At 39.2% G+C, this 15,782-nt stretch overlaps 1 protein-coding gene across 1 annotated transcript in view; it reads left to right on the top strand.

Annotated features, from left to right (window-relative positions):
* Positions 1 to 14,497, top strand: part of LOC109204094 (protein SMG9) — a 68,692-nt gene extending 54,195 nt beyond the window's left edge. Inside the window, exons 7-8 of the mRNA XM_019364297.2 lie at positions 13,542 to 13,676; positions 14,133 to 14,497. The gene's annotated coding sequence lies outside the window, so the exon portion shown is untranslated. The remainder of the gene's footprint in view (positions 1 to 13,541; positions 13,677 to 14,132) is intronic.
* Positions 14,498 to 15,782: the final 1,285 nt, after the last annotated feature.

Genomic DNA, 15,782 nt, shown 5'->3' with positions numbered 1-15,782 from the left:
TGATGGGGTGACCAGATGGAACAGCACGTTGGAGATGCTGGAACGCTTCCTAGAGCAACAACCAGCAATCTCTGCAGCTCTGCTCTCACCTGAAGTGAGGAGAAGTGACAGTAATCTCTGTAGTCTTACAGAGGCTGATATAACTGATGGAGAAGATATAGTGAAAGCTTTGAAGCCGCTGAAAGCAGCCATACTGGTTATGTCTGAAGAAAAGTCCCCGACCCTTTCCATCATTGCACCTCTGCATGCACAGCTGCTGGAGAAGATGATCAGTGTCTCTCACGACTCCTCACTGATTAAAGACCTCAAGACTGCTGTATACGACAACTTGAAGTCAAGGTATGTTTATGAATTCTGTGTATATACCATGAATGAGTGTAACTGTATGGATGCATGTATTACATGAAAATTCTTACTATAGTAAAAAAATATATATATTATGTCAACAGCAAGCCTGCACGCAGCACAGTTCTATTTTATCTCTTCCTGTACGTGCTATGAATAAAGCTATGAATAAAGGCTTCTTTTATTGCAGGGTGCGAGCCTCCCTGAGTCTCACCCGTGTACACGTTAACCTGTCTTAGCGTCTTTATTCTGATCTGAGTTGCAATACAGGAAAACTCCTGACATATTATAAAAATGTTAGTTAAGCCCTCTTGTCTAGTAATAGGCCTTTTGATTTTATATCCATCTATCTATAGATGTTTATATATAAATTATGGAAACAAAGTCGTATATTAATGTTTCTGATCTTGCATGAGTGTATATGTAACCATGCACATGTATATACAACATAATAAACTGATTTAAATGTGCAAAATCTCTTTTCAAGATATGTGGCCTTAAAGGACAAGCTGTACATTGCATCAGCATTAGATCCTCGCTTTAAGGCCCTGCCATTCTTGTCCAAAGAGACCTGTGACAACACATTCTCTCAGTTGGTGTTGGAAGCAGCAGGTTTGGAGAACGTGGACACAGCTATTGTGAGTTACAGAAACAAAAACAAAAAATTATTCTTTTTTGCACTACTTGAGTTAGAATATAAATAGCAATTTCTTTATTAAATAAGTTTTCATTTTTCTACAGCGACAGTCTGATGGTGACACATCTGAGGAAACTGTCCCTGACATCTCTCTTGGTGGTGTTGATGAAGTGGATTATGCCCCTCCAATTAAGAGGTCAAAGGACTCTGCATTAATTTTTCTCCTTGGGCCAGCCTACTCAACACAAACCACAGCACCACAGAAAACACCAACTCAGAAGGCAAAGGAAGAAGTGAATCGATACAGGGACGTTGAGCCTGTTGCACTTTCTGAGGATCCTTTGATCTGGTGGAGGGACCATGAAAGGGAGTATCCTCTTTTGGCTCTACAAGCAAAGCAGTATCTTTCCATACCTGGGACCAATGTTCCTTCTGAACAAGTGTTTTCAACTGCTGGTGACATTGTTACCGCACAAAGGAGCTGCCTGACTCCACAACATGTAGACCAGCTTCTCTTCTTGCAGAAAAACCTTACAGTCTCAAACAAGTGAGGGGGTAGTTATAAATAAGGCTAAATTGCATGAGTTTCACAGAGGTTTTACAATACTGTTCAGTATGTTTTCATTTTTTGAAGTATTTTAAAAGGCAGTTTTTCATTTTCTGATCGGTCAGTTTCTGTCAGTTCACTTGTACACACTGTGTTATCCTGTGTGTCTCCAAAACACAATAGTGGATTTCAGAAAAGCTGTGTGAGACACTAACAGCAAAACTATTTCTCTGAGGTTTTACTGATGTTTACAAAAGATATGTTCTATTTGCACTGGATCCCTGATCCACTTGAAATGTATGTATGAAAATAAATATATACTAATGTTAATTAAAAATTACATTATTGTAACTGTTTAGTATCGGCTTAGAGGGTTCTTTTGACAGTACATATACAAGGTGAATTATCATAATTTTATATATATATATATATATATATATTATGGTTCATATACTAATATTTCGGACTGATTCAAAATCGAATCGAATTGAATCGAATCGTGGATCGAATCGATTCGGGACCTTGTGAATCGGAATTGAATCGATTCTAGAAATCAGTGACGATACCCAGCCCTACTCCAAGCGACTGGCGTGAGTAATGAGCAGAACAATTAGAATTCTCTTCCACTAGAAGGCAGTACAACTACCTGCTCTAATTAAATGGGTTGCCAACTCCCATTAAAACAGAAGAAGATGAAGAAGAAATTACATAATAGTCATGCTGTGAGGGAGACAACACACGGTATAATAGCAATAGATAAATATTTGAAAAGAAAAAGTAGTCATCTGACCTGGGTCCTCAAGAAAATTCCGACCTGCATGAAGGCCCTAGCATGAGTAGTGATCAGAAGAAAGCAAAAATGGTATTCTGGGGACAAACTGAGCCAATTCCGCTATACCTGGGGCGCAGGGAAGAATTATCAATATGCTTTTTGTGATATTTTTGATTGGTGGTGTTTTGTGTGCTTTTTCTAATGTGAAATATGTGCCATGGCTCCAAAAGGTTTGGAAACACTGGTCTAGTTTAACGGAGCGCTGTGTATAGGGCATTCGAAGTAAGTCATTATAGTAAAATGCTTTTTGTTTAGAGAAAATGTGGAATGTTTGCTCAATATAATGCTATATTTGTCTGATAATTACAGATGCATTTCTTTTTTAAAGGATCAGTGTGATTACTTTAATTGAGCTAATCATTAATTTGAAAAAAAAAAAATCACTTGAACAGTTCTTTGGCGGTGATATGGAATAAAAATGTGTGTTTGTTTGAACAGATGTTTTGTATTCAGACCCCAGACCCAAGAAATCAAGGAAAGAGGCGGAAATCAGAGCACAGGGATTGATTTCTTCATCACATAGCAGAGAGTTATCTTCTTGGATATGCAGGTATGAATAAAAAATTTTAGAATAAAAAATGTCCGTCCATCCATCTTCTTCCGCTTTATCCGGAGGCGGGTCGTGGGGACAGCAGCCTAAGCAGAGAAGCCCAGACCTCCCTCTCCCCAGCCACCTCCTCCAGCTTATCCGGGGGAACACCAAGGCGTTCCCAGGCCAGCCGAGAGATATAATCTCTCCAGCGTGTCCTGGGTCTGCCCAGGGGCCTCCTCCCGGTGGGACATGCCCGGAACACCTCACCCAGGAGGCGCCCAGGAGGCATGCTTGTCAGATGCCAGAACCACCTCAACTGGCTCCTTTCGATGTGGAGGAGCAGCGGCTCTACTCTGAGCCCCTCCCGGATGGCTGAACTTCTCACCCTATCTCTAAGGGAGAGGCCAGCCACCCTTCGGAGGAAGCTCATTTCCGCCGCTTGTATCCGCGATCTCGTTCTTTCGGTCACTACCCACAGCTCGTGGCCATAGGTGAGGGTAGGGACGTAGATCGACCGGTAAATTGAGAGCTTCGCTTTTACACTCAGCTCCCTCTTCACCACGACGGACCGGTGCAGCGTCCGCATCACAGCACCAAGCCGTCTGTCGATCTCCGGCTCCCTTCTCCCATCACTCGCGAACAAGACCCCGAGATACTTGAACTCGTCCACTTGGGGCAGGAGCTCATCCCCGACCCAGAGTGGGCACTCCACCCTTTTCCGGCTGAGAACCACGGCCTCAGATTTGGAGGTGCTGATCCTCATTCCCGCTGCTTCACACTCGGCTGCGAACCGTTCCAGTGCGACCTGGAGGCCATCACTCGATGAAGCCAACAGAACCACATCATCTGCAAAAAGCAGAGATGAGATTCTGAGGCCACCGAAGTGAAAGCCCTCCGCCACTTGGCTGCCAGTGGCGTGTCCAGCAGGGTGGCCTGGGGGGTACAGGCCACCCCCCAACCAGACTGGCCACCCCAGGTGCCACCCCGAAGCTAAAACAATAAAATTCAATCAAATATCAAATGTACGATTATGTTTTCACAGTGAAGCTCAGATATCCGAGTGTAAGTGAATGCAGCATCGGCTTCTGCACTATGAGCATCACATTAGCAAAGGAAGGAGAGCCAAGCATGAAACATGGCGGCACCGCAGAAAACAATTTTTGGGCGAAAGATAATGAGGAGAGAATAAATGTCCCGGTAAGTAATATTAAGTTTGTTGAGTTTAGTAAACTTCGGTGAAATTAGAATACCAAGGAAAAAATAACACTTAAAGAATTATTGCAACCGCCGAATATTTCGGACAGTAGGCTACTGGGGGGAGCTAACATAAGAGTTATGAGTTATAAGATATAATCCAAGTCGTAGCATTGCTGTATGGAGCTGCAGATTTGGTTGCAGGTTAATACTGGCAGTGTCACCATGCCAGCTGACTGTATTTCATCATCAGCCAGTGTTGTTCTTTATACATCAATATTACCAAAGTTCACCATAAGGCAGCACTTACATTACACTGTGCGGTCTAGCTAATTTCTCTCATTACTTATCCTATCTGCCAGCTCCATGTTATGAATAGAGTGTAAATCACCCCATGAAATGGCTGTGCCATGTTCAATGCAGGGATGTGCAGTTCTGGTTCTCAAGGCTCCTGTCCTCCCGGTTTCAGATGTTTCCATACTTCAACACAGCTGATTTAAAGAATCATTTACAGACTTGTGCACAACTAGGTGTTTGGGGATTATTTGATTTGAATTGGCTATGTTGGTATAGGTAACATCCAAAACGTGCAGGATAGGGGTCCATGAGGGCCAGAATTTGACATCCCTGACTTCTAGTCAAGGTCATACATCAGGAAAGTTGTTGTTTGTGACATAAGTTTTTGCTTTATTACTTCAGGGCCAACCAGAAGAATAGGAAGAATGAAAAGATCTCAAAATATTGACAATTTCTTCCTTAAGAAGGCTAAAATACAACCAGAAGCAGAGAGCAATGTCACGGAAAGGTGGACTGAGCAGCAGTCATCATTGTCACCTGTGAGTTCTACAAATGAAGGTATGTGTGAGAATGAATAAGGAAAATGCAAGGAAGGGATGTTTTATATTGTCAATTGTTCAACCGATCCTATGGAGGACCAGAAGAGCCACGCGCATCGAAATAAAAATTTCTGTGCTTTAATAATGAATTTTAGAATAAATTCTGCAATTGTAAATTCATTTTTGAATTCCAATTTAATAAACTGCATTTCAAAATCCTTTTTCCAATTGCATTTCAAAATCCTTTTTCCAATTGCACTTTAATAAACTGCATTTCAAAATCCTTTTTCCAGTTGCACTTTAATAAACTGCAGTTCAAAATCCTTTTTCCACTTGCAATTTAATAAACTGCAGTTCAAAATCCTTTTTCCACCTGCAATTTAATAAACTGCAGTTCAAAATCCTTTTTCCACTTGCAATTTAATAAACTGCAGTTCAAAATCCTTTTCCACTTGCAATTTAATAAACTGCAGTTCAAAATCCTTTTTCCACTTGCAATTTAATAAACTGCAGTTCAAAATCCTTTTTTCCACTTGCAATTTAATAAACTGCAGTTCAAAATCCTTTTTTCCACTTGCAATTTAATAAACTGCAGTTCAAAATCCATTTCCCTTTCCTGTTCGCTCTGGGATTAGCTGCTGGATTAGCTGCTGGATTAGCTCTTCGATTAACAACTTGCTGGAGGCTATTCAAATTAGCCACACCGTGGGATGTAAGGAGCTCTCTGATTGGTTGGTTGGACACAGGCTGTCTGCCAGCCTGGATTTTTCTAGCTCAAAGCTTCTCCCTGCTACGAAGCGTGTGTGCTTGTACAAAGGCCGTTCAGCGTCGGGATTTACACTCGGCTCGACACGGATATGTGAAGAATGAAGGGACCCTGCAGCGAAACGGAGAGCCAACCTCTGACTGAGTGCCTGTCTACACATTCTGACCACCTGTTGAAGGTAAGGTGCTAACGTGGCTAACGCTAGCGTCACCGCACGTAGCCCCGTTATTTTAAGATCATCTTAGCTAATGAAAGTTTTACGTCACAGCTGTACGAGCTAGCTACGTGTTTTGTAAGCTGCTGTGCTCTTCACAAATAAAGCTGGAAGCAGCTCAGACTGTTAGAACCAGCACTGAGCCCTGTTACATTTATACGGTGTTAGAGCAATGGCTGCAACCTACAGCCTTTAAACTAGCGATTACAAATGCTGACAGTAAACTCATCAGTCCAGATGTTACCACATTACTCTGTGGTACTTAAGAGTTAAAACAACTGAGACAGGCTGATTAAAATAACAGCTGTCAGTTCTCTCATTCAACATATAAAGACTGGAGATCACACTACTGATTTCAGTTCATTTAATATGTGAGTGCACAGATTCATTCTCAACTGGACATAAATGATGATCAAAGGTTGTATATATGATGAATTCATCAAATCCCAGCCTCTAACACAGTGCGCTGAATCTTAGCTTTGAATGTCCAGTATATTCTAATCAGTGCAATGTAAGCATTCACCGAACCTATAGTATCTACACCTGTGTGGCAAATGTGTGGTAAAGATACAGATAATGAAATTTAATTATTAATACAATATACATCATGAAAAATGAAAGCTGAAATTGATTCAGTTTAGTACTTTTCTCTGTATGCTCTGTGATTATAAAGGCCTTAAATTCTGTGATATATACTGTAAATGATTTTCACAGAGGTCTTAAAGTACTTAAATCACTGCTGATAGTCTGGTTGTTTATATTTTCACATGTTTTTGTGTCTGTAGGGCTGTTTGATGACGATTTGGACTCCTATGGGAGATGAGGACACACCCACATCTGTTCCATACTGCAGCCATTGATGGTGTTACAGCTCTGAGTCAGATTTGGGCCATCAGACGCACACACTGGAAAACCAGCACCTGGACTTCATGCAGGAGAGACGGCCTCAGTGATGGACTCTGCATCCTCTACTTTACCTCTAATCTTTCTTCTTTAACACACAATTAAAATCACTCCAAAAGAGTGTAAACTTACTGAGGAAGTCTCTAACTTGTACACATTTGTACTTTTACTTGTTTTATGAGTTATTTTTAAGAAGAGTAAAGTTATTCACATAAAGTTGTTATTCTTCTGTATTTATTCTTTTGTATCATGTACCACAGTCATACTGAACTTTACAGACCTGGTGAATTGGAGAAAACAAAGATCACACACACATACATACACACACATATCATTCAGCTTCAGCAGTATTTCTATTCATCTTATGAATTTCCAGTCTAATGTCAATTCACTGAGTTCAGTTTTGGTCTTAAACTCCAGAGAATACCACCTGGTTCAACAATCTTTTTATCTGATTATTGGCAAAATGTTTTCTTCTGAAAGAAGAAAACATTTTGGGCTCAATTTCAGCCTCAGGCAAAATTGAGCCCAAAGAAACAACAACAAAGTTTAGTTCCTCTGGATTTTCCATGGAAAATTGTTTTATCACTCATCCAGGTGACTTCTCCAGTGTCACGGATGAGTGATGAATGTATCTCCCACTGGAAACCATTGTGTCCAGTTAAAGTCAATCGACTTTTTTTAAGGAGAGTTGTTAGATGCTGTGCTCATGAGGACAATGGGTTTTAACTTGCAGCACAACACAAAGCTGCCATACTGGATCAACGATCAAAACACTTAATTGAGCAGAATTAAGGCAAAATGTAATATCCTCATATGATGACACATCACACATGATCCAGCATTGTTCTAAGAATGCAAACTTTCTTAATGGAAGTTTCCACAGCTGCCAGAAAGGGACAGATTTCTGGCTGGTCTTAATGAGTGGTCGTTGCTCTCTCGTTTTCTCTGGAATTGCTGCACAGAGGATGTAACACCCATGATAAGCACTGAGGTTTGTGTCCTTGTCAGAAATCAGCAATACTCAGCTTCCAGGTAAGGAAAAGTGGAACCAGAAGATATTCAAATGCATCTCTCCACAGCTGCTGATGAATTCTACAAAAAACAAAGTTTGTTAAAAACATTTGCAGGTGAATCACCACTGATTTATCAGTGACATCCATTTACTCAAAAAATACTGACAAGTGGATAACTAGGATATATAATATCTATATAGATATAATTTCAAAAATGTCCTGTACAAAATGGAACTGTATATGACAAATGTGGTGTGGTGCTTGTGGAATTTTTAACAAGGACCCTACAAAACTTTACAGTACTCATGCTGCCAAACTTTTGACAGCTAGGTGTGCAGTAGGGCTGGGTATCGTCACTGATTTCTAGAATCGATTCATTTCCGATTCACAAGGTCCCGAATCGATTCGATCCACGATTCGATTCAATTCGATTTGAATCTGGGAAATTTTGACAGTCAGAAATATTATAATTCAGATTTCATTGACATATTTTTGTATCTATAAAAAGGAAGCTGACACACGCAAGACTTTATCAAAGGTGTGAGCGTCACAGCAGATGCCTTTGTGTCAAAGTAGCTGAAGATAATACAGAAAAACATGAAGGTGGTTGTCCTCGCCTGGGATTTTATAAAAATATGTATCTGCAGTACATCAAAAACGAAAGAAAACCATTAATCAACATATGAACGTTACCTCTGACGTTACAGCGGTTTTATTAGAGACACGGCTAAGGGTTTTGCATAATTTTAAAAAGTTTAAATTTGTTCAGTATTGAACGGCAGAAATTAGGTTTTCTTTTCGGAAGTATGTAAAACAAAAAAAACAAAACAAAAAAACAGCGGCCGACAGCTCTGTAAACAACAGTAGAGTTGCGCGTAACAAGCAAGCGAATAATGCAGAAAACAGTACAGAGAGAGAGAGAGCTGTGCATGAAGTGTGATTTTATCGTGGGTGAAGCAAAACAGTAAAAGTCAGAGGGAATTCATGACGATGTTTACGTGAAGCGTAGTTTGGATCTTCTTTTGCTGTTGGTTCAGTCAATATTGTTTGGAGAGAGATAAAACTAACAGCTTTAGAATCAGCGCAAAAAGGGCGTGAACACAAAGCGCTACCCGCCGAAACATCAGAATCAGCGAGCTGTCGGCTTTCAGCACCGACCGTGTCCGTGCAGTTGTTGTGCCAGAAAGTGATTGCCGTCTGCGGGAACGCGCGCAGACGCTTAAAGCTGCAGCGCCCGTCGGGTGAGAAAGGCGACATCTCACTGATTCTGATCCACGGGTCCGCGCTGTGTGTTTACGTCCTTGTGCAGAATCCGTGTACCTGCTCTCATTTACTGTCTTAGCTGTTTGGTGGTTGTTGAAATTTTGTGAGGTTTCACCTGAGATTCTGGCGTTTCGGGCAAAATAAATTTATATTAAAAAATCGATTCAGGATTTTAATGAATCGATTTCACGTTATCCAAGCCAGGCAATTTTAATCGATGAATCGATTATTAAAACCCACCCCTAGTGTGCAGTTCCTGCTTTAAATGCATTCAAAATCTAAGTGATAAGAGGCCAGAAATGTTTGAACTCGCTTATGAACCTACATCACTGAGGCCGTCTCTCCTGCATGAAGTCCAGGTGCTGGTTTTCCAGTGTGTGCGTCTGATGGCCCAAATCTGACTCAGAGCTGTAACACCATCAATGGCTGCAGTATGGAACAGATGTGGGTGTGTCCTCATCTCCCATAGGAGTCCAAATCGTCATCAAACAGCCCTACAGACACAAAAACATGTGAAAATATAAACAACCAGACTATCAGCAGTGATTTAAGTACTTTAAGACCTCTGTGAAAATCATTTACAGTATATATAACAGAATTTAAGGCCTTTATAATCACAGAGCATACAGAGAAAAGTACTAAACTGAATCAATTTCAGCTTTCATTTTTCATGATGTATATTGTATTAATAATTAAATTTCATTATCTGTATCTTTACCACACATTTGCCACACAGGTGTAGATACTATAGGTTCGGTGAATGCTTACATTGCACTGATTAGAATATACTGGACATTCAAAGCTAAGATTCAGCGCACTGTGTTAGAGGCTGGGATTTGATGAATTCATCATATATACAACCTTTGATCATCATTTATGTCCAGTTGAGAATGAATCTGTGCACTCACATATTAAATGAACTGAAATCAGTAGTGTGATCTCCAGTCTTTATATGTTGAATGAGAGAACTGACAGCTGTTATTTTAATCAGCCTGTCTCAGTTGTTTTAACTCTTAAGTACCACAGAGTAATGTGGTAACATCTGGACTGATGAGTTTACTGTCAGCATTTGTAATCGCTAGTTTAAAGGCTGTAGGTTGCAGCCATTGCTCTAACACCGTATAAATGTAACAGGGCTCAGTGCTGGTTCTAACAGTCTGAGCTGCTTCCAGCTTTATTTGTGAAGAGCACAGCAGCTTATAAAACACGTAGCGAGCTCGTACAGCTGCGACGTAAAACTTTCATTAGCTAAGATGATCTTAAAATAACGGGGCTACGTGCGGTGACGCTAGCGTTAGCCACGTTAGCACCTTACCTTCAACAGGTGGTCAGAATGTGTAGACAGGCACTCAGTCAGAGGTTGGCTCTCCGTTTCGCTGCAGGGTCCCTTCATTCTTCACATATCCGTGTCGAGCCGAGTGTAAATCCCGACGCTGAACGGCCTTTGTACAAGCACACACGCTTCGTAGCAGGGAGAAGCTTTGAGCTAGAAAAATCCAGGCTGGCAGACAGCCTGTGTCCAACCAACCAATCAGAGAGCTCCTTACATCCCACGGTGTGGCTAATTTGAATAGCCTCCAGCAAGTTGTTAATCGAAGAGCTAATCCAGCAGCTAATCCAGCAGCTAATCCCAGAGCGAACAGGAAAGGGAAATGGATTTTGAACTGCAGTTTATTAAATTGCAAGTGGAAAAAAGGATTTTGAACTGCAGTTTATTAAATTGCAAGTGGAAAAAAGGATTTTGAACTGCAGTTTATTAAATTGCAAGTGGAAAAAGGATTTTGAACTGCAGTTTATTAAATTGCAAGTGGAAAAGGATTTTGAACTGCAGTTTATTAAATTGCAAGTGGAAAAAGGATTTTGAACTGCAGTTTATTAAATTGCAGGTGGAAAAAGGATTTTGAACTGCAGTTTATTAAATTGCAGGTGGAAAAAGGATTTTGAACTGCAGTTTATTAAATTGCAAGTGGAAAAAGGATTTTGAACTGCAGTTTATTAAAGTGCAACTGGAAAAAGGATTTTGAAATGCAGTTTATTAAAGTGCAATTGGAAAAAGGATTTTGAAATGCAATTGGAAAAAGGATTTTGAAATGCAGTTTATTAAATTGGAATTCAAAAATGAATTTACAATTGCAGAATTTATTCTAAAATTCATTATTAAAGCACAGAAATTTTTATTTCGATGCGCGTGGCTCTTCTGGTCCTCCATACGATCCATAGGGGACAAATCGTAATATTTGGGAATAAATAATTAACTAAGCAAATATATGTAGTGTGATACATAATTGGAAAGTAAAACAAAATCCTGCTTTAAATAACATGTTTTTTTATTTAATGAAATCTAATATTTTTATATGATACATTTATACATATAATGTATATTTATATATATTTATAATTAAAATTAAAAAATATATATAATAATTTAAAAAAATTGTTCATATATATATTTATATACTTTGCAACATGTTTTGCCACCCGTCACCGTAACAGGCGGATCCACCTATTCTAAGTCACTGATAATATTTAATGAAGCATAGAGTAGGTACTTGAGTAAATGTTCACTTTCAAAACATAAATATTTTGCAACTGCAAGTGCTGCTGTTTACAAATGTTTTTGTACTTCTTGTCTTCCTAACATGTAACAGAGTCTTATTAAAAGTTCAAGAGGTTTATTTTTGCACAATTTATACTGAAAACATTATCAAAAGAAGGTATAGAAAGTATCTACTTGCTTTCAGGTTTCATTCAAATGCTAGTCTTTTCATTTGTTTCCCCACTTTTTTCCTGTTTCAAAATCAAACACCAGTTTGTGATAAGATTATCTTATTTTTTTAATAGGCAGATAAAGTTTTGCATTGGCATTGGCTAATTTGCCAATTGTATGTTAAAAATGTTCATATTTTAATATTCAAAAATGTTTTTGCCCAAAACATATGTACACTATATGTCAGTAAAAATACTATGCAAATATTGCTGTCCTTGAATGCCGAATAAACACTGACAAAGCACTGATTGTTTCTTTATCAACGCAGTATCTAAAAACTTTGCACTGTAGTGGTTAAAATCTCATTCTAATAAGAGTTAAAAGCGCATTTGGTTATTAGGTTTATAGGGTTATTGAATTATGGTTAATGGTTGGCAGATTTTTTTTTAACATTATCTGCCAATTACATCTGCCGCCCGTCTCCAAATCTGTGCCCCTACTTGGCCCCCCCAACAAAAATTTTCTAGACACGCCACTGTTGGCTGCACCTAGAAATCCTATCCATAAAAATTATGAACAGAATCGGTGACAAAAAGCAGCCCTGGCAGAGCCCATCACCCACCGGGAACGAGTCCCGGTGAGTAAAAAATGTAATGACCTCAAATTACAGAAACAAAAGTCTACATAGTGACTATAAAAACGACTGACCAAGAACAGTCACAGTTATCACAGATGGTTTATTTGAGGTTTTCTTTGGTGTGGGGAGATGTTGACATGCAGGGTTTAAAACAGTCTTAATTTTGCAGTTGAATAAATTTGTGGTACTGATACTTTTATAAATTTACAGCATCTTTTGCAAATTACCACATTTTGTTTGGCATCCTCCTTGTGAGGATGCCAAACGGCAGCGAGTCTCATTCCCTCGCTCATCTGAAACTTGCACTGTTGCTTTATTTTTCCCTATCCAGAAGTATATAAACACATATTCTCAGCGCAGGGTAGAAGATTTTCTGGTTGGGGGTGGGGGTACATTGCCCACCCCTTGGCTGATAGTGTTCCTTTGAGTGTTTTTCTAGCCAGGTATGCTTTTACGCCATTGGCAGTGTGTTTGGCATCATTCTCACATGATCAGTGTCAGAGTTTAATCCTTTTCTGCATTCATAACTCTATCAACAAAGCTGGCTGAAATACGTCCAAAAAATATGACGAGCCTCTACCATGTTATGCAGATGGCTGTAGACAATCACTGTTGTACCTCTCTTCTGACCTCCTTTATACATATCGAGAATGATTAGAACCAAAAGTTCCAAATGTGGATTCAGGAGTGGTAAAAGGCTCCATCAGGTTTATGGTGTTTCAAGGTGAAAACCTTTTGTTTGCTTTGTACTTGTAATATGACTGTTTTATGACATTTTATGACTGTCCAAAGGTTTTTAGTGAATGTGTTTCGTTTAGTAGTCCTGTAAACAAAGCAGTACGTCCGAAGTGGATTAACAGGCAGGCCACACCTATAACGCATGCTTTTTTTCTCAGGAACATTATCCATGCTCGACTGCAATATCTTCCCAGGCCTGGGGCAGGACTATCTGACAACCGAGGCCAATATGTTCTTGCTTCCTGTGCAGGGAAATGATGGTGAGGACAATTTGACCAAAGCAGGTTACAAAAACTTTTCTTTTCATAAGGTAAAACTCAAGTGACCTCTCGTGTGTTGTGTGAAAAATAAATGAATCTTTGCATGTTGTTTAGGGTCAGGAACATACCCACTGTTCTCTCTGCTCCCCGGCTACAGAGGACACCCGGCCTTCTCCACCATGGTTTCAAAACTCTGCAGCCAAATGCTGGCCATGCCCCGCTGTCAGCTGTCACACACTATTCTCACTGGTAAACATCATATTGTACTATTTATATACAAATGAATAATTATTTTATTCATATTCCAGTATTTAAAAAGTGTAGGTGACTAATCTGTGGGAAAAAAGCAAGACAACCAAGTATAAATGAGGAAGTATATCCTGCACTCAGGTTGAGAATCAATTTTACATTTTAAACTGGTTTTCTCAACAAAGCCATCATAAATGTCTTTATGATTTCATGCTGTGGGATATCAGCTTAATTTTTTTTCTCAACATGCGTAACACAATATCAATTGAAAATGAAATACTACAGTGAAAAGAAACATATAATTCCATGCCATATAAAGAAAGTAAAAGTGTTAATAAGTAAGGTTGGTGCAGAAATACATACAATTTGGATTTTTTGTGAAATCTTGAGACATTATTGGGATTTTTTTAAGTTTATCCCTCCATTTCCTGTCTTAATTTTTTTTTGTTTTCACAGGTTTCACTATGCAGCTCGTATCTGGGATGGTGTGAAAAAGTCCTCCGCCCTCTCTGAATACAGTCGTCTGCTCTGCTGACACGTGTTGAACTGCTGTTACATACAGTTTTATTTCATGATCAGATCACACAAAGACAAAAGAAGTGCAGCTGAATGGGATGTTTGAAGAAAGAGTCAGTATGAACATCACTATGGCATAAAGTAAATATAATTAATCAGACTTTGAGTCCTGCTTGTTAAATAGTGTCCGGGGACTGTCCTCAGGAATTTTGATAGTTACAGATAAAGTTACAGCCTGTGCAGAGGTGGTGAGCGGGAAAAGAAAGTGTCTTCTCTCAGTACATCTGTAATAAAAATGTGAGGATGGTTTTTAAATTCAAGTCATTCTTGACTGTGTTTCAGTTTCGATTTACTGATAGTTGACCTGTTTTATGAGGTGCAAATACAGATTTCTGTCTTTTTTTTTACCCTTGTAAAAAGAGTAGGGTAAATATGTGAAAAATATACCACTGAAAACTGGTGTGTCTGGTTTTTATTGATATATGCTGTAAGATAAAGTGTATGTGGCAATAACCATTAAATCAATTTGTGTGGTCGGTAACTTTCATTTCTCATGAATCACAGTCAGTTTTGTTTTTCATTCAGTTGAAGAAATGAAGCTGTCTTCAAGAACTATCACACAGAGTGATTACATGGTTAAAGCATACTCTGCTGACAATTGAAACAGTCACTGGTCATCAAAGAAAACCAAATGTACGTCTGTTCTTAAAGAAAATAATTTGCAGACTAAACATATTTCAGCAATAGAATGAAACAACTTTACAGAATGTATATACAGTTAAGCCCATAATTATTCATACCCCTGCCGAATTTTGACTTAAAGTTACTTTTGTTCAACAAGCAAGTTCGTTTTTGAGCAGAAATGACACAGGTGTCTCCCCAAAGATAATAAGACGATGTACAAGAGGCATCATTGTGGAAAAAAATATTTCTCAGGTTTTATTTATATTTTAGCAAAAAGTATCATGTCCAGAATTATTCATACCCTTCTCAATAATCAATAGAAAAGCCTTTATTGGCTATTACAGCAATCAAACGCTTCCTATAATTGCAGACCAGCTTTTTGCATGTCTCCACAGGCATTTTTGCCCATTCATCTTTAGCAATGAGCTCCAAATCTTTCAGGTTGGAGGGTCTTCTTGCCATCACCCTGATGTTAAGCTTCCTCCACAGATTCTCAATTGGATTCAAGTCAGGACTCTGGCTAGGCCACTGCAAAATGTTAATGTTGTTGTCTGCTAACCATTTCTTCACCACGTTTGCTGTATGTTTTGGGTCATTGTCGTGCTAAAATGTCCACTGGTTCCCAAGGCCAAGTTTTTCTGCAGACTGCCTGATGTTGTTGTTGAGAATCTTCATGTATTGCTCTTTTTTCATGGTGCTGTTTACTGTGATTAGGTTCCCTGGTCCATTGGCTAAAAAACACCCCCAAAGCATTAGGTTCCCACCACCATGTTTGACAGTGGGGATGGTGTTCTTTGGGTTGAAGGCTTCTCCATTTTTATGCCAAATGAAGGCAACATCATTGTGACCAAATAATTCAATTTTTGTTTCATCTGACCATAACACTGAAGACCAGAAACCTTCTTC

This window comes from Oreochromis niloticus, linkage group LG11 (assembly GCF_001858045.2).
Source record: "Oreochromis niloticus isolate F11D_XX linkage group LG11, O_niloticus_UMD_NMBU, whole genome shotgun sequence".
NCBI lineage: Eukaryota > Metazoa > Chordata > Actinopteri > Cichliformes > Cichlidae > Oreochromis > Oreochromis niloticus.
This window is presented reverse-complemented; position numbering and strand designations above follow the sequence as displayed.